At 50.2% G+C, this 16,887-nt stretch overlaps 1 pseudogene; it reads left to right on the top strand.

Annotated features, from left to right (window-relative positions):
- Window positions 1–16,887, top strand: part of LOC147718657 (homeobox protein Nkx-2.4 pseudogene) — a 32,143-nt pseudogene that overhangs the window by 983 nt on the left and 14,273 nt on the right.

Raw genomic sequence — 16,887 nt, 5'->3', positions numbered from 1 at the left:
TATGGGCAGCTGATGCGACCTCTTCACTGGTGGTGGCTTTGGGCAGCCATGTGTGTGGTGCGCACTCTGCACCAGTCTTTCTTGCGCTATTGCTGGGGGCAGCTTCCCTTGAAATATTGGTGCCTTAGCTTTTCGTCCGTTCTTGTTGGTGGTGGCTGTCCGTGCGTAGCTCTGAGCTTCTTGCGGCTCTTTGTGGGGTTTGGCAGTCTCTCCTTGTACTTGCAGAAGTGGCAGGCAGCACTTTTGCTTCTCAGATGCTGGTTTCCTCTGGTGCAGCTGGGGGCACCTTTGGCCTCTTGGGTGTGGTAGCTACCTGGAGACTTCGCTGTCTTCAAAGGGCGTTCTGTCTGTTCTCACTTGCAGGGTGCAGAGGGACACTCTATGAGCATTCTTCTCTGAGGGCGTGTCTTGCTGTGCCAGGTGCAGTTTGTCTCAGCCACTGGGTGTGAGTAGGCCGTCTTCCAGGTGAAGGCGGTGTGCTCGCTTCGATCTGTTGACTGCTGTTGCCGGTTGGTTAGCCGGATGCTGCGCTCCAGTACTGCTGGTCAGTAGGGTGAAGTGCAGCTATGCTTGTGGCAGGTCTGCAGCCATCGGTCGCGGAGGGCAGCTAGTATGCTGGGCAGCTCGTTGGATGTGCTTGTTTGGGTCCTCCTGCTTGGCTCCCTTTGCAAACTCTTTTTGCTGATCCTGCCGCTTCTGGCAGGGTAGTGGGGTGTCAGGGCCTCCCCTCCAGTCTATAGTGCTGCTGGGCTGACAGTCGCGGGGTATCACTGACTAACAGCTCTGGCCAGTCAGTGCATCTGTTCCTCCGCGCGTGGTGTCTGGGTAGCCACAAGGTGGTGCTGCGGTTGTCGCAATGGCTTTCCCTGATTGTCGCAGGTTGTGGGTGTTGGGGGAGCCAGTGCAGTGACCGTCCGTGGCCACAGTGCAGGAGCTGAGAATACTGTGTGGTGCACTTGGTGCTAAGGTTGAGTGAGCTGCACTCTCCCCTTGTGTGGGTCTGAGGCATTTTTTATAGCTTAGCCTTTTTCCACCTTGTCCCTAGGCTGGGGATTTACTGGTCGCAGCGGACCTGTGGGTGCATGGGCATGGCTCTCCCTGGCATCATGAGGTTCTCCTGCTATTGGTTTCGTCCTGCAGGCTCTTTCTTCCTCCTGTGCCTGGTTGGTATAGCTGCGGTATCACTCGTGGTCGCTAGGCGGCAATGCAGTGGGAGCTAAAAAAACACTGGATGTCCCACTCCTCCTACCACCAGCTAGTGCGTGTTCCAGGTCTGTTTGCTCTCAGGTGCAATGGGGCACTGTGGCCGCCAGGTGGTGCTGCAGCCACTTGTCCGGTGGCAGAATGTGATGTGGTCCGGAGGTTGAACGGGGCGCAGAAGCTCTTGGGCAGGTAGGGAGTCCCACCGTCTACTATGTTGGTGTTCAAGATTGTCTCTGTACTCACTCTCGTGGGCCGCGGCAGGAGGTGTCAGCCTGGCTGGTGCTTGTCAGAGGCTGCTCGGTTGCTCACTCCTTCCTAATGACCTTTGGTGCATGGGGCTGATCAGTGGCGGCATCCGGCGCTGGATTCAAGTGCCTACTGGCAATTAGAGTCTATGGCTGCACGCCTACCTCTGGACTGTACTGGTTGCCTGCAAAATGTATTGGAGCACAGTCAGGGCATCGCACATGGGCTGTGCTTCTCACAGCTTGCTGGGGGTGGTGCTTTGAGCATGGTCAGTGTGGCCTGTGCTTCTCCACATCCCGGCTCATTCATGCACAGGCTTCACACCAAAGGAAAGCAGCCTTGGTTATCTCTCTTGCTGGCTGGGTGCGCACCAGGCTGGCGGGTGAAAGACTTCTCACGCTCACTGTATGTGCTGGGCACCACTTCGTGCCAGTGCGGTCGGTCAGCTTTTGGGCCGTCCTTGGTGCCTCATAGGCGGAGGAGGCACAGGACACTCACCACCCTCCTGTCAGCGCCGATCGGACTCCGGTCGTCACATTGCCTGTTGCGGTGGTCAAAGGCACTCTTCTCCTGGGGCAGTGACCACCACAACTAGGGGTCGTGATGATGGCAGCATGACAAGGTTCCCAGGGAGCTCCCCGGGGCCTTGGTTTTCTGTAGCGCCTTACTGTGTAATTGTTAGACCTGGCAACTTTGGCGTGGTTTTCCCCTATCTTTTTGTCTCTACCTCCTGTATTTTTCATGCTGTGCTGGATTTCGTTTTTGCTGGTTTAGATGCTTTGGACACTCTGCCACTGCTGACCAGTGCCAGAATGTAAGTGCTCCCTATGTAAATTGCTATTCTGATTGGATATAGATGTTTGGCATATTTGTATCACCATGAAGTCCCTAGTAAAGTGCACTGGGTGTGCCAGGGCTGGTGATGACAAATGCTACTAGAGGGCCTGCAGCACTGATTGTGCCACCCACAGGAGTAGCTCTAAAATGGTGAATGAGGCCTGCCACTGCAGTGCCTATGGGCAGTTTAGAAACTGCCATGTCCTCCTGGTCAGTGTCCCCACTGACCAGGCCTATACCCTCCCTTTTCGTGCACATCAGTCACCAATATGGAAGGCCCAAGGTACCCCCCTGGGCAAGGGTGCAGTGTATGTGAAAGGTGGAGCATGTACTAGTGCAGGTGACATGCTCTGGTAGTGAATTACAACCATTTTCGTTTTTCACTATTGTAAGGCTATCTTGCTCCATAGATTAACATGGGGGATGCTGGCTACAGTGGCTTCCAGCATTTCTTCCCATAGGAACAAGATAGGACATAAGTATCTAGTATCCCTGAACTCAGAATTTAATAACACATCTTTTAGGAAAGGTTGTTTTTAAATCCTGTGTTTGAGAACAGCACTTTTAGAAAGTTGCTGCTCTCTTGTCTGACCCTTCTGTGTGCCATGGCCTGTTTGTGTATTGACTGTCTGGTTTGAGAGTGACGGGGGCTGGGGATTCCCCAGGAGGCTGGCTGAGTCAGCCCTAGGCTGAATGACTGCATTTGCAACTGGAGTGGTGGGAGGAGATAGCACCTGGGCCTGAATAGGGCTGTGCCTGCCTTCCACAATGCTGGCTCCACCTCCTGCTGGGCGGCTGACGACCCTGCCCCTCACTCTGAAAGGAAAGGAGCAGCCAGGAAAACAAAGTACTCAGGAGACACCCAGAACTGGTTCAGACCGGGCTCAGGGCCCACATGCACAAAGAGAACAAAGACTTTTAGGGGTATAAGTACAGGACCCCTGACAACAGAAAATTAGATCATCCTGGAATCAAGAAGGAACCTCTGCCAAGGAGAAAGCTGAATCTGAAGAAGGAAGCCTGTCCTGCTGTTGCTCTGCTGGACTGACCTGTTGCTTTGCTGCCAAGGAGAGGGGACGGACTTTGCTGTGTGCTGTATCCCCCTGTCTTGAAGGAATCTCCAAGGGCCTGAGAAGAGCTGGCTCCCTGTTCTGAAGTCCCAGGAACAAAAGGACTTCATCCCCCAGTTTCCCTGAACTCTGCTGAGAGAGTTCTGTCCTTCCTAGAGTGCTTGATCCAGTTGTGGGGCCTCTGGAAGTTGTACCTGTGCTGGGAAGCTTGAACCTGAGCTTGAGAGACTTTTGCAATTGAAAAGTGTTGCATCGCTCGCTTGCGGAGCGCATCCCCGTCAGTGCGAGAAGTTTCCCGCCGCTACGAAGGTCGAGATCGTCACAGCGCCTGAATCCGCTGCCAGAGCCGTCGCATCCTTCATTTGTGGGACGCACCCGATCGGTGCGGGAAGCCGAACATTGCTGCGAGTGTCGTCGCAGAGCCTGTCGTCGCTGGCTGAGATCGCCGCACCGCTTGCCTGTGGACCGCATCACGTCGCTGCGAGCATCGTCGCAGAACCATCGCATCGAGGAGCTGCGAGAGAGAGGATCCCCGCTGGACCGCGCATCGTCGCCCCGGAGATCGTCGCAGCCCCTACAAGATCGTCGCATCGTGCCTTTGCGAGAACAAACTTCCTATGGAACCTACGCACCGGAATCCATACAAGTGGCCTTCCTCCCCATACAGACCGGATTCGTCGCAACACGCCCGCTGCTGCAGCGGGGCTGTCGCATCGCCTCCCCAGGGTCTCAGGAGCAACGCATCGCTTGTTTTCCACCGCACCAGCTTCTGCCTTTGGAACTTTGTCGCAACTAAAGGTACTGTGTCTGAAACGTCACGCAACTGTGAACTTTTCACGCATCTGTGGATTATTTTATTGCAACTTAAAGAACTTTGATTACAACCTTAAGAACTCTTTTGAAACCATATTCTTGAACTGTGTATGTTGGATTTTTGTTTTTTTGGTCTTGTGTAGTTTAGAATAAATACCTTTATTTTCCTAAACTGTCATGGAATCAGTTTGTGGTGTTTTCACAGTGTTACTGTGAGTGTTGGAACCAATACTTTACACATTGCCTCCTGGTTAGCCTAGACTGCTCATGCCAAGCTACCTAGAGGGTGAGCAGGGGTTATCTCAGAGGGTTTCCTCCTTACCCTGACTAGAAGCAAGGGTCCCTATTTGGACAGTGGTACCTACCCCTGCCAACTAGAGACCCCCAGTTCTAACATTGGTGGTCAGGCGGCAGGATTTGAACTTGTATTTGTACTAGACCCACAGTAATTGGTGTACATCACTAGTGAGTGCAGACCACTGCGCCACCGCATACTACTGGTTTTTGATTTTTTGATTCTATTTTTGAGTAACTCTTCAAAGCATCATGTCTGCGAAAGGAAAGGCACTCAGTGAGGGGGCAGAAGTAGAATTGGAGTTTGCCATAGGAGATTTGTATTCATACAAAGTTGAGCACCTTAGGAAATTCTGCCTTGAGTTTGAGTGCCCCATAAAGAGCGCCTACAGAAAGGAGGAGCTGCAGAGAATCTTGAAGGCCCATTGGGAGGCACAAGAGGGAAATGATGATGTGAATGGAGAGAATGGTTTTCAAGTCACAGATCTGTCAGTGGGCAGAGTAGGCTCAGGAGCTGGCAGCAACCATTCCAGCAGGGGCCTCAGCCCAGAAGAGTTACAAGAAAATCAGAGAATAAGAGAATATGAGTTGGAAGTTCTGAAAATGAAAATGAAGCAATTGGAAATGGATAAAGAGAGAGAAAAGGTGGCGGAGGAGAGCAAAAGTGCCCGCGCCATAGAAGAAAAGTATTTATTTATTTTATTTATTTATTTGATTTATATAGCACACTATAACCCAGAGGTCTCTAAGCGCTTTGTCAGGGTCCGCTAGGCAATACATAGGATACACCTGGTTGCAATTTAAAGGCCACCCCACGCTTGCTGGAAAAGCACAGTTTTTAATTTCTTACGGAAGGACATTAAATTAGTCTCATTCCGAAGTTCCAGCGGCAATTTGTTCCACATAGCTGGCAGTGTGTATGAAAAAGCACGCCCACCCACTGTGGTCAATCTACAGCGTGGCTGAACAAGAAAGATGGATTCAGCAGATCTGAGCACCCTCCCTGGTTTGTAGAGTCTCAAGCGTGATTTCAAATAGGTAGGTGCCCTGCCATAAAGGGCTTTGTGAACAATGCAGAGCCCCTAAACATTAGCCTCTGTTTAACTGGCAACCAATGTAATTCCCGCAGGAGGGGGGATGCGTGGGTATTCCTCGGCTTTTTAAAAATGAGTCTGGCGGCGTCATTCATGACAGTCTGCATTCTATTTAGAAGTTTTTGTGGTAGTCCTATGTACAACGAGTTGCCATAGTCCAACCTGGCTAGAATCATCGCAGAGACCGCACTCCTCAAAGTGGAAAAAGAAAGCAACGAGGAGACTTTCCTAAGTTGTCGGAGGAGGCCGACACAACTGCCCACCACAGCTGTAACTTGCTTTTTCATGGACAGCTTACTGTCTACCTGGATACCCAGGCTCTTGACCACAGCCGCCGGTTCCGGAGGCATGCCCAACTCCCCAGGCCAGAAACGATCACTCCAAGGGTTTCCCGTGATGGTAATTGGCAACACCTCGGTTTTGTCCGGATTGATTTTTAGGGAGTTCCCGGACATCCAGTTAGCTGTACTTCTCAGAATGTTTTGCAATCTAGCAAAAGCATTCTGGCTATCATCCAATTGGATGATAATCTGGGTGTCATCCGCGTAGTTATATACCTGACAGTCCATTTGATTAAGCATTAGAATCAAAGGCTGCAGATATATATTGAACAATAGGGGTGACAGAGCAGACCCTTGCGGAACTCCGCAAGTGATCGAAGTTGCGGTAGAATTGCTTTTGGCTCATGAGTTGAGCATGAGAGAACTGGATCTTAAAGCCAAGGAGATGGATGCCAGTTCAAATGGTGGCAGCGCGCAGCAAGTGCACGGGGGTAAAGTATATATTCCCAAAGACCAGGTGCAGAATTATCATAGGAGTGAGGATATTTTTGCCTGGTTCACTTCGGATGAGATTGCATTGAGGATGAATGGTGTGCCTGAACAGCATCGGGGGGCGGGACTGTGGAAACATTTTGAGGCTTCTGGGAGGAGTGCTCTAGAGCCCTTAGAGATGGCAGGTACCATGACCTACCCCAATATGAAGGAGGCCTTATGCCTCAGGTATGGCCTTACTCCAGAGCAGTATAGACTGCAGTTTAGAAACTCTAAGAAGAGAGAGTCTGAGACTTGGATGGAATGTGTGAATCAGTACTCACGTGCACTGGATGGTTGGATGAAGGGCAGTAAAGTAACTGATTTTAAGGAGTTGTCGCATTTAATCAGTTGGGAGCACTTGAGTAGTTTGTGTGTTCCAGAGCTGCGCCAGCATCTTTTAGACAGCAAACTGACAGACCCCATTGAGCTTGCTAAGGAGGCGGACCGCTGGACCAGTACCAGGGTCCACAGAGGAATTGTGGGTACCACAGCCAAAGGAGGGCAGGGTCCCCAGCATAAGAGTGGGGAGGACAAGGGTAACCAAAATGAGTTCTCACAAGGGCCCCAAAATAGTTCCCAGGGAAAGGAATCCCAACCCCCCAAACCTAAACAGCCATGGCCCCCTAAGGGCAGGCAGGACAATAGAGACAGAAGAAATAACCAGGGTCCCCCTACCTGCTATCACTGCAATGAGGTGGGCCACATCGCTCCAAACTATCCCAAGAAGAAGCTAGCACCCACTGGCGCTACCGCCTCAGCGTTAGCTAGTGTAGCTTTGGGTGGGGATTTGGTTTCTAGTGACTGGGGGGAGCTAGCAGTTATGACCCTTGTCTCTCTAGGAGACTAAGAGATGGTCCAGGAAACCTTACTGCCCTCTAACACTAAGAAGTACGGGCAGAAGGTGACCTTCAATGGGAGGGAGTTTGAGGCTCTGAGAGACACAGGAGCCAGCGTGACATCCGTGAGGTGTCAGTGGGTGTCTGAAGAGCAAATCATCCCTGATGTACTCCGCCCTGTAGTGGAAGCTGACAGCTCAGTGCGCCTCTGCAAGCTGGCGCGTGTTCCCTTTGAATGGGGGGGAGTCTCTGGTCTTTTGGAAGTAGTTGTCAGTGATGCCTTGCCTGTAGACTGTCTGTTAGGTAACGACCTGGAGAGTTCTCCATGGAAGGATGTAGAACACAGAACTCATTTGGAGATGTTGGGTTTGCCTGCGTGGATCTGTGTGACCAGGCGTGCTATGGCAGCTAGTAAGGGTGACTCAGTGGAGCTGGAGCCTGAAACAGTAGGCCCAGAGACCTGCCAGGAGAGGAAGGGGCAGGGGGCGAGGGAAACCCGCCCCAGCAGTTCCCACGGTCCAGGAAGGAGCAGAACCTGAGGGGGATGCCCTGGAACCTACAGGGGAACAGGTGGCCGAACTGGGCGACCTACCTGAGCTGACCCATTGGCAGCAAGAGGGTGGTCCCTCCAGGGAGGAATTCTCCCGGGCGCAGAAAGAATGCCCTTCCCTCATTGGTCTGCGGCAACAGGCGGCAAATCAGGCAGCAGGTGGAGCGTCCAGAGATCACTTTATCTACTGGGAAGATGACCTACTATATAGCAAGCCTAAGTTTGCTGAGCCCAGTGCAGCCCGTGTGCTGGTGGTACCCGAGCGCTTCAGAAACTTCCTAATGGGTCAGGCTCATGACGTGCCTCTTGCAGGACATCTGGGGCAAGACAAGACCCTGAACTGGCTTGTCACCCACTTCCACTGGCCCCAGATGAGAAAGCACGTTGGTTCCTTTTGCAGATCTTGCCAAACCTGTCAAGCCAGTGGCAAGACTGGAATGAAGTTGAAGGCACCCCTTCAACCCTTCCCAGTGGTGAGCACCCCTTTTGAGCGGGTTGGCATAGACATAGTAGGGCCCCTGGACCCCAAGACAGCCTTAGGCAACAGGTTCATCCTGGTCTTGGTGGACCATGCCACCCAGTACCCACAAGCAGTCCCTCTCTGGACAATCACAGCACCCATGGTGGGCCGTTCATTAATGGGGATCTTTTCCTGTGTGGGGTTCCCCAGAGAGGTGGTCTCCCACAGGGGTACCAACTTCATCTCTAAGTACATGAAGTCTCTGTGGGAGGAGTGTGGGGTAACTTATAAGTTCACCACTCCTTACCACCCTCAAGGAAATGGGTTGGTTGAAAGGTTCAACCGGACCCTAAAAGGTATGATTATGGGCCTAGCGGAGCCCATGAAACGGAAGTGGGACGTCTTGTTACCATGACTGTTTTTTTGCCTACAGCGAGGTGCCTCAGAAGTCCTTAGGGTTCAGTCCCTTTGAGCTCCTGTATGGCCACCCTGTTAGAGGACCTCTCTCACTGATGAAGGAGGGTTGGGAAAAGTTCAGTGGAAAAACAACCCCAGGATGTGTTCAGCTATGTGCTGGCCATCCGCAACCAGACACAACGCTTCAGAAAGCCTGCTCAGGCAAACCTGGAAGCAAGCCAGGAAGAAATGAAAAGATGGTACGACCAGAATACCACGCTGGTCGAATTTCAACCTGGGCAGAAAGTGTGGGTGATGGCGCCAGTGGAGCCTTGTGCGCTCCAAGACAAGTGGACTGGGCCATATGAGGTGGTGGAACGGAAGAGTGAGGTAACCTACCTGGTTAACCTGAAGACTCCCAGGCAGCCCCTGAGAGTCTTGCATGTGAACCGACTCAAACCACACTTTGAGAGGTCTGAAGTAACCATGCTCATGGCTACAGATGCAGGAATGGAAGAGGATAGTGATCCTCTCCCTGACAGTTAAGGAGCAAGATGGGTCAGTGGATGGTGTGGTCCTCTCGCCCACCCTGACCCCAGAGCAGCAGAGGGACTGTCGCCAAGTGTTGGGTCAGTTCTCCTTCCTGTTCTCCCTGACCCCAGGAGTCACCAACTGGTGCGTCCATGATGTGGACACTGGAGACAGTCTGCCTGTGAAGCAAACATTTTATAGGGTAGCTGACAAGGTCAGGGCCAGCATCAAGGAAGAGGTTTCCAAGATGTTGGCGCTAGGGGTGATTGAGCCCTCCAGCAGCCCCTGGGCTAGCCCAGTGGTCTTGGTACCAAAAGCTGCTGTGCCAGGTGCCACTCCAGAACTCAGGTTTTACGTGGACTACCGTGGGCTCAATGCGGTCACGATGACTGACGCACATCCCATCCCCAGAGCTGATGAGCTCGTGGATCGGTTGGGAGCTGCCCAGTACCTCAGTACATTTGATTTGACTTCTGGGTACTGGCAGATTGCCTTAACTGATGGGGCCAAAGAGAGGTCAGCATTTGGGTTGAAGAATGCCCCTGCCACGTTCCAGAGACTGGTTAACCAGGTACTGTCCGGGCTGGAGGAATTCAGCGCCGCATACCTGGATGACATTGCTGTGTTCAGCTCCACGTGGGAGGAACACTTGCAACACCTCTGTGAAGTGTTGAAGGCTCTGCAAAGGGCAGACCTCACTATCAAGGCCAGCAAGTGCCAGATAGGGCAGGGATCTGTGGTGTATTTGGGACACCAGGTGGGGAGCGGCCAGGTGGCGCCCCTACAGGCAAAGATTGATACCATTCTGGCTTGGGAGCCCCCCAAGACACAGACAGAGGTGAGGGCCTTTTTCGGACTCACCGGGTATTACAGACAGTTTGTCAAGGGATATGGCACCATTGTCGCTCCCTTGACAGAACTCACTTCTAAGAAGTTGCCCAAAAGAGTGGACTGGACCGAAGCCTGACAAACTGCTTTTGATGCCCTGAAGACTGCCATGTGCACAGCGCTGGTGCTCAAGGCACCTGACTTTTCCAGTGAGTTCATAGTACAGACAGACGCTTCAGAGCATGGTGTGGGAGCAGTACTCTCACAAATCACTGAGGAGGAAGGAGACCAGCCGGTAGCTTTCCTTAGTAGGAGGCTACTCCCCAGGGAACAGAGGTGGAGTGCGATTGAGAGAGAGGCATTTGCTGTGGTCTGGGCTCTGAAGAAGCTGAGGCCCTACCTGTTTGGGACTCACTTCCGTGTTCAGACCGACCACAGGCCCCTCAGATGGTTAATGCAGATGAGGGGTGAGAACCCAAAACTGTTGAGGTGGTCCATCTCCCTACAGGGAATGGACTTTACGGTGGAACACCGCCCTGGTACAAAGCACACCAACGCTGATGGTCTTTCCAGGTTTTTCCGCCTTAGTGAAGAGAACTCCCAAGAGGGTTGGTAGTTCTCCCCACTTTCAACTGGAGGAGACACGTGTTAGACCTGGCATCTTTGGCGTGGTTTTCCCCTATCTTTTTGCCTCTACCTCCTGTATTTTTGATGCTGTGCTGGATTTCGCTTTTGCTGGTTTAGATGCTTTGGACACTCTGCCACTGCTGACCAGTGCCAGAGTGTAAGTGATCCCTATGTAAATTGCTATTCTGATTGGATATACATGTTTGGCATATTTGTATCACCATGAAGTCCCTAGTAAAGTGCACTGGGTGTGCCAGTGCTGGTGATGACAAATGCTACTAGTGGGCCTGCTTTTTTAATATAACGAGTTAGGTCCTGGGACGTGCAGTTGGATGGACCATGATTAAATACTTATACAACGAATTACCAGCTGCACATTTCTTTCATATCTCACATTTAAGAACTACAAACCAATATTAATTGGAGTTTGTAAGGTATACTTTGTTCATACCTATTTTATTTCATTATTTTTAAATGTTTCTGTATTGTTTCAACTAAGAAAAAACACTATACATACATATTTACAATTTGTACAAAACAACATATATATTCTACAACATTAAACAATATATAGAGATAGAATTCATCACATAGAGACAATTTCATCAACAGACATCAATTATTGTGGGGGTGCCCTATCTTGACACCAAGTTCATTTACTATCCATAACAACTTAATGCAAGGGAAAAAGTAAAAAATACTCTAAGCAACAAATCGCTCTATAAGACCACACATGAATTAATTAGTCTAAAGGACTTCCAAGTCAATTGCTTCTCAATGTGCCGACGCGTTTTAAACCCTCTCACGTCAATTTTCGGGTTCTCATCAGGGCTCTGTTCTTAACTTGTCGGTAGGATGTATATAAAGACAACATTGTTTTAATTAACTACTCTTCCTAATAGTTTCGCATATCTATGCTTAGCTCTTTATGGTTATACCTGTTTTCCAGCAACAGTCGATCCACAGATTCGCTTTCTTTTCTATGAGGGAAGGGTGTCCTTCTATTCTGCTACCTACAATGAAAGTGTGAGGTATCGTCACTCTATGTAGGGGCTAGCAGCTAAGTGTAACAGATGGCAATGGATTTTCTTAGACGTACCTGCCTTTGGTGTCTCTTACACAGGCAGTTCTCTTATTGCGTGTGCTCGCACCTTTTATTTTCTTTTTCTGGGGTTGTTTTTCTTATCCTGTAATTAACAAGTTCTTTGTTGAGTGTCTTCACTAAATTTTGCATTCCTAGCATAATTACACTGGTATAAGCATACCTGTACTTTCTTTAGTTGAGTGCTCACTAATCATTTCCTGGTTATTCAGCCTGTTTTAGGTATTCCTTACAACATTGGGCCACCGGTTTTGCCAACATCTAAATTTGAAAACAATGCAGTATTGTTTTAAGGAAAATAATCCTATTTAAAAAAAAACTGATTCTGTCATGTTTGCGCTTGCCCCGACCACGGTACATACCTGGCGGGGGATTCGCGGAAACCGCGGATACTTCGTGTTAATTGACGCGCAATTGTCAGCGTCTTTTTCATGGGGCCATTATCTGTAAAAAGGATATTATTTTAAGATAAAGCGGGTCTACGCTCTAAGTTTTTAGGTAAAGGTAGGCAGGTCTGGCAGCAGCTTACCTGTTTTCACAGCTTCTTAGGGCTCTCTGACTCTATCTCTGGGCGCGGCAGCCATCTTTTAGTGTCTATTTATACATACAGATTTTCTGTCAAGTGTGCCGGCCATCTTTGAACGTGGTTCTTTGTGTTAAATTTCTACTGGGTGCGGCGGCCATCTTTTAGTGTCTATTTATACATACAGATTTTCTGTCAAGTGTGTCGGCCATCTTTGAACGTGGTTCTTTGTGGTAAATTTCTACTGAAGGGGGTTCAAATTGACACAGTCTGCATTTACAGTCGTGAAATTTCAGACAGAGCATTGAGACTTTAAGATTAAGTACGCTTCTTTTTTTAGAAGTGTTTTTCGACATCGGCAGAACTTTGTTGCTGGCTTATTGTAAACAAAACTGTCTACTTGAAATCATTATCCCCATGTTGTTTCTCCACAAAATGGTTAACCATCGGGGCAGATGTTACTTTATTCTTAATGCGAGATCGATGTTGAGTAATGCGTGTATTCACTTGCTGATTTGTTTTGCCGATGTACAACTTAAGAAAAGAGGGTGGTGATGAACAGAGTGTCTGAATTAAGCAGACCACTCTTACCCAGTCCAAAGATCAGGGCTTGATCCATCACCGTTTTTTAGCTCACTGCACCATCCCAGCTCAGAACTTGGCTATATGCAAATTAGTCTGACCCTGGCCCAGTGCATCATGGGAACAGGGCAGACCAAACTACCAAGCCAATTCTTATACTGGGAAGGAAACAAGCTTCCGGGGACCGGTTTCTGGCATTTCAGCCGTCTTCGGCCCGGCTTGCTTGAATCCTGATGGTGCAATGAGCAAGGGACTCACATCTGAGTATACCCTTCCACGCTTATGGTGGACAAAAATGATTCAGAAAAGAGGGTGGTGATGAACAGAGTGTCTGAATTAACCACATGGCTGCTGGGCCTTTTCCCCCCCCTGTGCTGGAAAATGCCATTTTAGTGGCACCATGACGAGCTCAGCTCGTCATCAGCACACGACACCCGTGGGTGATGACGAGCTGAGCTCGTCATCAGCATCGAAAGGGTTAAGCAGACCACTCTTACCCAGTCCAAAGATCAGGGCTTGATCCATCACCGTTTTTTAGCTCACTGCACCATCCCAGCTCAGAACTTGGCTATATGCAAATTAGTCTGACCCTGGCCCAGTGCATCATGGGAACAGGGCAGACCAAACTACCAAGCCAATTCTTATACTGGGAAGGAAACAAGCTTCCGGGGACCGGTTTCTGGCATTTCAGCCGTCTTCGGCCCGGCTTGCTTGAATCCTGATGGTGCAATGAGCAAGGGACTCACATCTGAGTATACCCTTCCACGCTTATGGTGGACAAAAATGATTCAGAAAAGAGGGTGGTGATGAACAGAGTGTCTGAATTAAGCAGACCACTCTTACCCAGTCCAAAGATCAGGGCTTGATCCATCACCGTTTTTTAGCTCACTGCACCATCCCAGCTCATAACTTGGCTATATGTAAATTAGTCTGACACTGGCCCAGTGCATCATGGGAACAGGGCAGACCAAACTACCAAGCCAATTCTTATACTGGGAAGGAAACAAGCTTCCGGGGACCGATTTCTGGCATTTCAGCCGTCTTCGGCCCGCCTTGCTTGAATCCTGATGGTGCAATGAGCAAAGGACTCACATCTGAGTATACCCTTCCACGCTTATGGTGGACAAAAATGATTCAGAAAACAGGGTGGTGATGAACAGAGTGTCTGAATTAAGCAGACCACTCTTACCCAGTCCAAAGTTCCCATGAGGCACTGGGTCAGACTAATTTGCATAGAGCCAGGTTCTGAGCTGGGGTGATGCAGTGAGCTAAATAACGGTGATAGATTCAGCCCTGATCTCTTGACTGGGTAAGAGTTGTCTGCTTAATTCAGACACTCCGTTCATCACCACCCCCTATTTTGAATCGTTTTTGGCCATTACAGGTGTGGCAGGGTATACTCAGACATGAGTCCCTTGCTCACTGCACCACCAGGATTCAAGCAAGTGAGCCGACAACGACGGCTGAAATGCCAGAAACCGGTCCCCGGAAGCTTGTCTCCTTTCCGGTGAAGAATTGGCTTGGTAGTTTGGTCTGCCCTGTTCCCATGAGGCACTGGGTCAGACTAATTTGCATATAGCCAGGTTCTGAGCTGGGGTGATGCAGTGAGCTAAATAACAGTGAAGGATTCAGCCCTGATCTCTTGACTGTGTAAGAGTGGTCTGCTTAATTCAGACACTCTGTTCATCACCACCCCCTATTTTTAATCATTTTTGGCCGCTACAGGTGTGTCAGGGTATACTCAGACATGAGTCCCTTGCTCACTGCACCACCAGGATTCAAGCAAGCCGGGCTGACGACGGCTGAAATGCCGGAAACCGGTCCCCGGAAGCTTGTCTCCTTTCCGGTGAAGAATTGGCTTGGTAGTTTGGTCTGCCCTGTTCCCATGAGGCACTGGGTCAGACTAATGTGCATATAGCCAGGTTCTGAGCTGGGGTGATGCAGTGAGCTAAATAACGGTGATGGATTCAGCCCTGATCTCTTGACTGGGTAAGAGTGGTCTGCTTAATTCAGACACTCTGTTCATCACCACCCCCTATTTTGAATCGTTTTTGGCCACTACAGGTGTGGCAGGGTATACTCAGACATGAGTCCCTTGCTCACTGCACCAGCAGGATTCAAGCAAGCCGGGCCGACGACGGCTGAAATGCCAGAAACCGGTCCCCGGAAGCTTGTCTCCTTTCCGGTGAAGAATTGGCCTGGTAGTTTGGTCTGCCCTGTTCCCATGAGGCACTCGGTCAGACTAATTTGCATATAGCCAGGTTCTGAGCTGGGGTGATGCAGTGAGCTAAATAACGGTGATGGATTCAGCCCTGATCTCTTGACTGGGTAAGAGTGTTCTGCTTAATTCAGACACTCTGTTCATCACCACCCCCTATTTTGAATCGTTTTTGGCCACTGCAGGTGTGGCAGGGTATACTCAGACATGAGTCCCTTGCTCACTGCACCACCAGGATTCAAACAAGCCGGGCCGACGACGGCTGAAATGCCAGAAACCGGTTCCCGGAAGCTTGTCTCCTTTCCGGTGAAGAATTGGCTTGGTAGTTTGGTCTGCCCTGTTCCCATGAGGCACTGGGTCAGACTATTTTGCATATAGCCAGGTTCTGAGCTGGGGTGATGCAGTGAGCTAAATAACCGTGATGGATTCAGCCCTGATCTCTTGACTGGGTAAGAGTGGTCTGCTTAATTCAGACACTCTGTTCATCACCACCCCCTATTTTGAATCGTTTTTGGCCACTACAGGTGTGGCAGGGTATACTCAGACATGAGTCCCTTGCTCACTGCACCACCAGGATTCAAGCAAGCCGGGCCGACGACGGCTGAAATGCCAGAAACCGGTCCCCGGAAGCTTGTCTCCTTTCTGGTGAAGAATTGGCTTGGTAGTTTGGTCTGCCCTGTTCCCATGAGGCACTGGGTCAGACTAATGTGCATATAGCCAGGTTCTGAGCTGGGGTGATGCAGTGAGCTAAATAACGTTGATGGATTCAGCCCTGATCTCTTGACTGGGTAAGAGTGGTCTGCTTAATTCAGACACTCTGTTCATCACCACCCCCTATTTTGAATCATTTTTGGCCGCTACAGGTGTGTCAGGGTATACTCAGACATGAGTCCCTTGCTCACTGCACCACCAGGATTCAAGCAAGCCGGGCTGACGACGGCTGAAATGCCGGAAACCGGTCCCCGGAAGCTTGTCTCCTTTCCGGTGAAGAATTGGCTTGGTAGTTTGGTCTGCCCTGTTCCCATGAGGCACTGGGTCAGACTAATGTGCATATAGCCAGGTTCTGAGCTGGGGTGATGCAGTGAGCTAAATAACGGTGATGGATTCAGCCCTGATCTCTTGACTGGGTAAGAGTGGTCTGCTTAATTCAGACACTCTGTTCATCACCACCCCCTATTTTGAATCGTTTTTGGCCACTACAGGTGTGGCAGGGTATACTCAGACATGAGTCCCTTGCTCACTGCACCACCAGGATTCAAGCAAGCCGGGCCGACGACGGCTGAAATGCCAGAAACCGGTCCCCGGAAGCTTGTCTCCTTTCCGGTGAAGAATTGGCTTGGTAGTTTGGTCTGCCCTGTTCCCATGAGGCACTGGGTCAGACTAATTTGCATATAGCCAGGTTCTGAGCTGGGGTGATGCAGTGAGCTAAATAACGGTGATGGATTCAGCCCTGATCTCTTGACTGGGTAAGAGTGGTCTGCTTAATTCAGACACTCTGTTCATCACCACCCCCTATTTTGAATCGTTTTTGGCCACTACAGGTGTGCCAGGGTATACTCAGACATGAGTCCCTTGCTCACTGCACCACCAGGATTCAAACAAGCCGAGCCGACGACGGCTGAAATGCCAGAAACCGGTCCCCGGAAGCTTGTCTCCTTTCCGGTGAAGAATTGGCTTGGTAGTTTCGTCTGCCCTGTTCCCATGAGGCACTGGGTCAGACTATTTTGCATATAGCCAGGTTCTGAGCTGGGGTGATGCAGTGAGCTAAATAACCGTGATGGATTCAGCCCTGATCTTTTGACTGGGTAAGAGTGGTCTGCTTAATTCAGACACTCTGTTCATCACCACCCCCTATTTTGAAT

This window comes from Lissotriton vulgaris, chromosome 4_1 (assembly GCF_964263255.1).
Source record: "Lissotriton vulgaris chromosome 4_1, aLisVul1.2, whole genome shotgun sequence".
NCBI classification, from domain to species: domain Eukaryota; kingdom Metazoa; phylum Chordata; class Amphibia; order Caudata; family Salamandridae; genus Lissotriton; species Lissotriton vulgaris.
The sequence above is the reverse complement of the archived record's forward strand: the minus strand, read 5'-3'. Positions and strand labels throughout refer to the sequence as shown.